This window comes from Chelonia mydas, chromosome 4 (assembly GCF_015237465.2).
Source record: "Chelonia mydas isolate rCheMyd1 chromosome 4, rCheMyd1.pri.v2, whole genome shotgun sequence".
In the NCBI taxonomy this organism is placed as follows: domain Eukaryota; kingdom Metazoa; phylum Chordata; order Testudines; family Cheloniidae; genus Chelonia; species Chelonia mydas.
In genome coordinates this window covers 41,790,041-41,799,853 of record NC_057852.1, presented here as the reverse complement: position 1 = coordinate 41,799,853, position 9,813 = coordinate 41,790,041, and positions in this window count along the sequence as shown.

Genomic DNA, 9,813 nt, shown 5'->3' with positions numbered 1-9,813 from the left:
TTAGAAATTGATAGAATATCAACTAGAAAGAGAAAAATTTATCTGCTGGTAGTGGACCCAACACTGCATTATTTGCTCATCTGACACTCCCATAATCTGTCTCAACGTCTTTTTCCATCTAATATACCTAGACTCCATACTATCTATACTACTCCCATCACTACAGGATCTGAGCTCCTATTGACATTTTCTGTCAATAGAAAACCAAGAATATGGTTCTGTTGTTGCACTGCAAAGAAGAAAATTCAAGTTAAACAGCCTCTTACAAAAGTTTTTCTTTTTTACTTGGGTTGGATGCTTTTAAAAAGAAATGGGTATCTTAATGGTAACCCAAATCTGATTTTTTTTAAAGCAGAGTTTTAAGGCTCAATACAGGAAAAAAATTCCCCATAGGCTGCAATGGGTATTTTTCCTCTCTTTTTTTCTGTCCTTTAACTAGAATAAAGAAGAAATCCTGGTGATGGGAACTTCACATTTGATTATATACAGTGGCAAAGTAGAGTTTCTTCACTGAAAATGAAACCATTTAAGTTAATCTTGAATACCAATCTTGAGACCAATACATTTTGTTGTTTTTCAGATGTGTACTAGTTTTTCTTGAGACCTACTGGCACTGTAATAGCTAGCAAAATGTCTAAAGTTTTAAATATGTAGCAATGTATATTTGCATGATAATCCACTAGGACAAGGTATGGTTTGTCCTTTTTTAGTTATATAATGCTTACAGTCAAAATTTTCTGTAATATGGGTTTCTAATTAATTTTATTAACCTGACTATGACTAAGGTCAATGTGCCTGGTCTTGCAAATCTTTGCTTATGGCAGAGTAAAGAATCCTCACATGAACAACGGTTTCCAGGACTGGACAGCAAGTACCTGACTCTGCAGTCTCTAATGCTGAACATAAGGGACACTATGCAGCAGGACTTGCTAAAGCTACCACATGCCAAATCCCACTGTGATTAAAAAATAACACAGAAAACATGGCTTAGAGGGGGCCACCTGATATTTTAGAAATATCGCTCAGGCTTCGGTTAGACAATGAAACGTGCCTCGGCTGGATTATTAACCAACTCTGTTATTACTGAAAGTTAATAAATTGCCGTTGTGCTATATTTCACTGCCGCAGAGCATCCCACTATGTGTGGCTTACTTTACTATATGAATACATAACTTTAGCAAAAAGTAAAAACCTGAAAAACATTCTGGGCTTCATTTTGGAAGGAAACTCAGCATATACAGGTTCATGCATTACCACTGACTCTAGTCAATGACAGAGCTATCACTAATCAATTATTAACTACATAAATATTTTCATTGCAGAAAAGCACAACACAGGAATGTGAAGGCTGCCAGCGGAAGACCACTCAAGAGTTTCTTGAAGGACTGCGGAAACTTCTGCAGTCTATGTACTCTAGTATGGTTACAGTGAAAAGTCACTAGCTACTTCAGTCAAAATAGTGGATAGCATTTGTTACTGTAACTGCTACATTATTTATTTATATATTTAATTATTATAATTTATATTTTTGCCCTGTTGCTTATTAACTTGTTGTCATTCTGGCACTATCATATTCTTTAAGTACAGGTGTTAAGCAAGCCTTTCTACAGTAAAATGACATCTGATTCTATTCGTAAGCCCTACGGGCTCCAAAACTATTGTGTGTGTGGTTTTAAGCTAATTAGTTCTCATTAAATTGCTGTACTTTAAAGCAACTATTTATTAAAATACCATCTGTTAAAAATAGTTCATATTTTATGAATGTAGATGGTAGTAAATGAAGATATATTAAATTTTGTGATATGTGAAATAAAGTTTACTGTTTTGTTTCTTCATTAAATATGATGCTTATCTAGTTCACAAGGCTCATGTCACTGGTGGCACACTGCATCATATAGAGGAATCTAGTTAAAAACAGCATCTACCTGTACACAAGAGTTTCTGTAACAGATTCAACATCAGAAACTTGGAGATAAGCTGAGACTTTACAGCTGTGTTTTTTTAAAGGCTCTACTTAAATTCTATCAAACAAAATACAATATCAGCTTATGTTTGTATAACAATCAATATGTAGCATATATAAGACAAATAATAGAACAAGTGCAGAAAACTAGCAAGTCTCTTCCTAAAGCTCTTCCCTGCTAAAGCTCTTCTTTTACTCAGGCTCTCAGTTTTGTTTTTGTAGCAAGAACTTTGCAGCAATTACTGTTTACATCTCATAGATAAGACCTTTGAGAGACATGGAAAGGTTGCCCCCCTCCTCCACCAAATAATCAAGAACAGAGATAAATAATCCTCCAAGGTTGAAACCAGTGCCCTAAACATTTTCATTGCCAGTTGCATCTAGCAATGAAACAGTGCTGCCAATTAATAAATCCAAATGAATATATATTAGACAAATCTTACATTTTGTACACAAAGCCTGTTTGTGCAACTTCTGAAATGCACTTACTCTGAATGAAGATAGAGTCAGTCATGTAACATTTTAAACAAGTTTATGCAGAAGGAAACAACTAAGATGAGTACCTTTTACAATTCAAAAACCACCACTCACTGCTGACAACAGCACAAATGATAATTGATGAAAACAAGCTATACTAGTACAGTTATCAGTCCATCATTGTCTCTTTGATGTGTTTTACTAAGTGGGTGGGGAATGGAGTATTCAGAGTCATACTTCAGAACAGGCTGTAAGTAATTGGAAAAAACAATAGTTTTCTCAAATGTGGCAAATAGCAGAAAATAAACTATAATGGCAGCTGTCTGTCAAAACTGGTTAAATTACTTACAGCATTGGTATTTCTGTTTGCTCTAGTCATCTTCTCTTCCTTCGCTGTCTGAGGGAGAGTGTGTTCTGTCCCCACCCACTACGATTCAAGAGGCCAGAAGACTGTCAATCATCAAAACCATGTACAAACCACCTCCACTTTCTTCTCACCGATCTGATGCTTCCCAAACAACTAACAGCAAAAAGATTATAAAATATTACTAAAAACTGAACTCAGAAGAGAAAGGGAAAGCAGGAAGGAGATAACAGTTGTGACAAACAGAATTACTACAAAGTAGTTTCACTTGTCATACATCACTCCTGTACTCTGTGGAATAACATTTCTATTCATAGAGTCCCTTACCCCTGTCAAAATGTTTGAAACAGTGTACAGCAAATAAAACATAATAAAATAAACCCCTCTTAAAATACAAACACATAAAACAAACGGGGGGGGGGGCGGGAATTGTAAGGGTGTGTGATAAATACAGATCCAAGAGTAGCTATTCTGACAAAAAAAATAAGAGCTTGGGTCATTCATAAGGGTAGCAAGACTGCTATGCTATAAATACAGGTGAAAATGGAAACCCGCCCCCCAGTATTTACATATCATAGGTAACTTAAGATGGAAAGGTGGATAGGGCATGGTCCAAAGCAATGCTGAGGGCCTTTACCTGATTCACTACCGCCGCACTATCCCATCAATAAAGGTATGTGTTATGACACAGTAGCAAGACGCAGTAACAAATGTTATCCGCTATTTTGACTGAAGTAGCAAGATGCTTCATTATGCACAATTCCAGACCAACAGCAAGACTGGTTTACCAGTGGTTGAGGACGAGATAGAAGTCTCAATTCCAAAGGTTTGCCAGAACCCAGACTGGGATCTCCCCAGAATATCAAAGGTGTTAAGTACATCTGGCATACATTAACAATTGCCTTCTCAATCACTGTCCCCAAAACACGAAGTCTGACTCTAGTTGGTAACTGCTAAACACTCCACCATCGAGAGAAGGCTTGTTGAGGAGAGACTGATCTCTGTATTTTTAGGAACGTCAGAGCCCTTAGCTTCCTAAAGTGCATTATAGATACGTTCAGTGTGCACTGTGGAACGGATCTCTGCCAGATTACATGAGGCCAGCACAGAAAATAATTTTAGAGGACAGCTGGGGTGTTGAAGGATGTGGCTTCATATCTGTGTATATGAGAATTCAGTGGCTGCAGTACCCCATGAAACCAGTGCAGTGGGGATGTGGCTACTATTCCTGTACTCTACATGTTCTCTCTTGTGGCAGGATATTTTCAGAAGATGGTGAAACACAAGAAATTATTCCCTGTAGTGGTTTGACAAATTCCAAGTTACTGATCTTTATAGTGCAGTACACTGAATTTTAGCTGGCTGGGGCAGCATCAGGAGTGGGAAGGGAGCTGTTTGTGCTGTCCATGGTCATAGGACAGATATGTTAGATTTTAGTTCATATTTTAGTTGCTAACCCAGTTTCAGCCATACGTGCTTTATCTTCCTAAAAAGTATACAAAATGCTTGCAAAACATCTTGAGGAATCAGTGAGTGGTGCAAAATGTATTTATGTTTGTGCATTAGTAGCATACGGCATTCTACAAGAGTATGTGGCAAGTATAAAATAAATGGATCAAAGTTCATCCCACTTATTACAAAATACAAGACCAATTCAAGATCTACAGTAAAGTACCTGGTTTCAGTTTTATCTTATCTTTCTTGTAAATCTTAAGTCTGACCTATTTAACGCAATGTTTCTGTACCATTAGTTTTGCATTATAACCATAATTCTTCCATGCAGCAACAGTACATTTAACATAAGCTTGTTATTGTGTTTGAGAATCCCAGGTATTGGTGCTCAAGAGTTAATATTCTTCACAGTAGTGACATTGCTGAAATGTTTCTAAATCCATTGTAATTAAAAATGACTCCTAATAAGAAACAAATGTAATTTAGTCCTTTTAACCTGCAAGATTGTCAATCCACTGAGGTTTTACGTGCAAATTTCAGAGCAAAAGCAACATGGCTAGCAGTACAATATTTTTCAGTACATATTTATTTTACATTCCTAATAACCTGCCACTGAAGATGACAATGCGTGTGCTGGAATTTGAGTGTGTGAGGTGCAAATGTTCTCAAAATTTGTACCAGTGCACGTTTTATAGTCATTCTTAGTGAGATTCTAGCCTGTTAACATGTATGCTACAGCAGTCAAGCATTATCCAAAACCTAAAGGTTTCAGGATAAGGAACTCAGAGGTGTAAATTCTCCTCCTGATGTGCACACACAACTTTTCATTAATGCCAATGGGAATTATGCAGGCTCAATAAGAGGAGAAAATAATACTCCCAACATAGTTTAGGCTCGATTCTACAATGAAATTTGCATGGTGACAGAAAGCTAAATATAAACAAAAAAGAAAGATTATTCCTGTGTTATAAAGTTATCACAGTGATACATGTTTAATTACTACCATTATATTTACTACTACTTGATTACCTTAATAACTAAGCCAAGAAAGAGCAGTTGTAGCAATCTTTTAACTATGTCACTTTTATCTAGGAATGTTCCTGGTGGGCTTGCCCCTTAAGGGCCTGGAGGCATGCCTGAGTAGAAATTAGGTAATTCCCCTTCAAGAGTTGCACAAATCCATGTCTGGGGGTAGGGGTTGGGAGATTCATGGGGACTCCAGTGAAGCATGGAGGCTGCTGGGAGTGAGTGGGCTCCAGTAGATAAACTTGGAACTGTTATCAGGTCTCACCCAAGAGAGTCTACAGGCAGGAAAGGCTTGGGAGAGACCTGATAACAGGGTAAATCGATGGACTTTGTTTTGGGACTTAGTTTTATTTTAAGTTTATTTTATGTGAAAAAATCCAGACCCCAAGAAGGGCTGTTGTGAATGGACATAAAGGTTGTGTGGCAATTTATGTGAGGAACCCGTGGGGGAACTAGGGGACCGCATGAGGCCACTATGGAGTGCATTGGAGGAGACCCATATTCAATTAATATTTGTACATGATTGCATTAAGTGTTTCTGTTTTCTACTTTGAGTCAATAATAATTCTGTAACTAAAAGAAAATCAGTATTGGTTCCTCTAAATAAGAGAGAGCCGTGTGTGTGTGTGTGTGTGTGTGTGTGTGTGTGTGTGTGTGTGTGTGTGTGTGTGTGTGTGTGTGTGTGTGTGTGTGTGAGAGAGAGAGAGAGAGAGAGAGACAAGATACACATAAAAATTCCATTTTTAGTAACTGAACAATTTGAGATAGTCTAAAATATAGATTTCTGCTCACTCAGCTTATAAATACTGACCAAATCTATGCAGTTTGCAGGATGATCCATTATAATTTTGAATTCTAAACTAAACAAAACCATCAGTCCCCCTAAATCTTTTGATGTAATGTCAAATTATACTTCTGAGACATTTTATCTAGCTATTGATTTCTAAATTCCAGATACAAAGCACAAGGAGAGGAGAGATCACATGACAAAACTGCTTTAATTAAAAATTCATTGATGTTAAATTCTTGTGTACTACAATATTTGTGTTTTATATAAAAGATTCAGAAATAAGTCTTTTCTTTTCTTTTTCTTTTTTTTTTTTTTTTTTTGCCCAGGCAGCATATCTGAGTGCTTTTGAGTTACACAACTATTAGTCTTAATTTAACTGTAAACATACCTTTTTAATCAGCTGAGGAGGAGGGAAAAAACTCATTGCTTATTTAGGAAGTATTATTTTTCTTTGTAGATATACTAACATTTAATATGGTTACATAAGCATTCATGAAACATGACTACATTTTTTTTTTAAAAAGTCGAAGTCGTAACAAAACTTCTGTACTAACCTCTTGGGCCAAATAAGGATTCAGAGTTCCACTGGCATATTCCACATGATATTCTTCCATGACAATGAGCCACAAAACACATCTGCCTCAACTCCTCACCCCAACTGCTTCTGCTGTAGCAAAATTCTTGCAGCAAAATGTATTTTTGCACGTTAGGTACGTACTAGTGGTCAGCACATTTCCTGTAGCCTTTCACGACACATCCCGTGGTATGTTAAGTTTGATGGTATCTTTTCCTACATGGCAAATGTAAGGCTGCATAAGAGTGCACTGTAGACAAAGATCCTCAGCTGGTGTAACTCACCACAGTTCCACGAAAGTCAATAGTGCTACCCCAATGTATGCCACCTGCAAAAATGGCCCGATATTAAACACAAGGAGTTTCTTATTTAAATTACAGAACATTGTTTGCATTACAACTTCACTAAAATAGAAATGCATAAACTTTTACTTAATAAACCTACTCTTATCTTTGCTCAAATACAGAGGTATATGTGCATTTACCTTCCCTCCCTCCTCCACAGTACTAGTACATAAGTTAAGCACTTTTACTAGCCCTAGATCCATTTCTTGAGAAGCAAACGACAAATGAACAAACAAAAATTGCCTTTAAAAGCACTAATTACTGAATTTTACCACAACTAAGTGTCTTGAAAAGTGCTGGCTAAGACCATCGGTTGTGGTATTCTGAATGCCTGGGAGGTAAACTGCTGAAATATGGGTTATGCACCAGTTCCATAGATTCATAGCTTCAGCGCACAAGGAGGGGGACCTTGCTTCCTCAAACCTGTTGGTGCAGAATATGCAGGACACGTTGTCCATCATAACCCTGATTACTCTACCCTTGATGAGAAGAAGAATATAGAATCACAGAATCATAGAATATCAGGGTTGGAAGGGACCTCAGGAGGTCATCTAATCCAACCCCCTGCTCAAAGCAGGACCAATCCCCAATCAAATCATCCCAGCCAAGGCTTTGTCAAGCCTGACCTTAAAAACTTCCAAGGAAGGAGATTCTACCTTCAATATGATGGCAAGGTGGAAGGTAGAGATGGATGGTGTAGTCCAAGGGTATGACCTCTATGAGGATCCATTTCCAAGGCCGCTGAAAACTGAAGAGGAGATACCCAAAATGAAGAAGATGGGCCAATAGGCACAACTGTCACCCCAGAGGTATGGGAGGATTCGAATGCTTGACCAACCCATCAAAACTGCTGCTTGGATGAGGCCTGGGTGGTTGAGAAGCATAGTTGAGTGGCTCTTTGTCTCTGGAATCTGTGCCTCTTTGTGGAGAGTTCAGAGGATCTATGAAATCCGAAAACTGAGCAGGATGTGATCTCTGGACAGTCTGACAACTAAGCCTCTCTTATTTGTAGATGTACATATATGCAGGCATCATAAGGTAGCCCCCTTCAGCATGTGCAGAGACTCATTCATGGTTTCTGAGACAAGTTTATGATCGCTGAAGGGAAGATCTTCCAGTGATGTGTACCTCTGTTGGAAACTCAGAGAGCTGGAGGCGTGACAGCCTGCGCATAGCCACTGCTACGGAGATTGATCTTGCAGCAGTGTCCACAGCATCTACAGATGCTTGAAGAGCTGTTCTGGCAAAATAACTGGCCCTCTGAGACGATAGACTGGAATTGCTTGTTCAATAAAAGGCACGAGCCTGTTATAATTGGTGAAGTTGTATTTAGCTATGATCACCTGATAATTTGTGATACAAAACTGCAGGGTTGCTGATTAATAGAACTTTCATCCAAAGAGATCCAGTCATTTTTGGTCCTATAAGGGGTAGACCTAGAATAATGTTGTCTACCCCACACATTTACCACATCCACCACTGGCGACTTAGGTAGATGCTGGGAAAACAAAAACACAGAATCTTTTCTTCACAAGTGCTCTTTCACAAATGGGCATAATAGTGGCAGATGTTAGCCACACTGTTTTAGCCTGATCTAGAAGGGCCTCACTGATCTCTAATGACACTCTGGAGGGTGTTACTGACTGCAAGATATCCAGAAGTTTGTGTCATGGATCCTTGACCTTTTTAAGAGTAATCTGAAGACTGTCTGCTATCCTCCTAATGAGGTCTTGAAATTACCTGAAGTCGCCAAGTCGCGAAGATGGTGGAGGCCTGACTGCCTCATTTGGCAATGAAGAGGAGAGTGGTGTTTCATGGGTGGCCTCCTCTTCTGCACTAGCCTCCTGCTCCTCAAATGTCTTCAGGAAGGTGGGGGGAACAACTGGTTAGGAAGGGAGAGGTTGCATAACCCTGGTCTCCGTACAAGATGGTACTGGTAGTCTTGTAATCTATTGTCGATAGGCTGCCCAGGAGTCCCAGTATGGCCATTGTGGTCCATATGGAAGTGAAGGTGACATACAGGGTTGGTTCCACCACTTTTGGTGACCAGTATGATTCTCCCTGACTAACTGAAACGGATTCCTGAAGTGGTATGTTGTGGAACTGCTGACTGAAATAGAGGAGGATTGGGAGTCTCCTTTATCTTCTTACCCACCATACTATGTGGGGGAGCCAGTTGAAAAAAGTGGACAGTCTTGCAGTGATGAGGACAGTAGTGCAGAGACTGGGGTCTCAGTACCGAAAGGTGCTTGATACCCATAAGAACCAGAGACTCCTACTCATTTGATACCAAAAGGTCCTTAGGGTATCGGAATTCCTGTGGTACCAAGAAGGGATCTGTTACCAATCCAGTAGCTAAGGCCACTGTTACTGAAGCAGACAGTACTGACGATGATGACTGCACTGCAGTTGAAGATGATTTTTGGTACTGGTGGATTTGATACCCATCAGCACCAGCCCATACATAACCCTGCTGTTGGTACTGATGCAGTCTAAGGGGCATAACACTACCACTAACAGGGCCAAACTCGATGGTGCCCTATGCTCGCTCTCCTTGCTGGTAGAGAGTATTAGGGCCCTATCAGAGTCATGTCTCTTCTCCTTGGAGCTGTGGGGCTTCGTGGCAGAGTCCTTGGCCTCAATGATACCCTGGGAAACAACATACGTGGCCAGGAACCTAGTGTTTTTTTGAAGCTGGCTTCTTGGAGTGAAAGTCTTCCCAGAAGCCTCCCCAATCTTCCCTTCCTTAGGGGAAGCTTGCCCCTCAGACTGGATCTGTCTGGGACAGATGTGCAAGTGCCAGGGGGGTCTCCTGACCTGGTT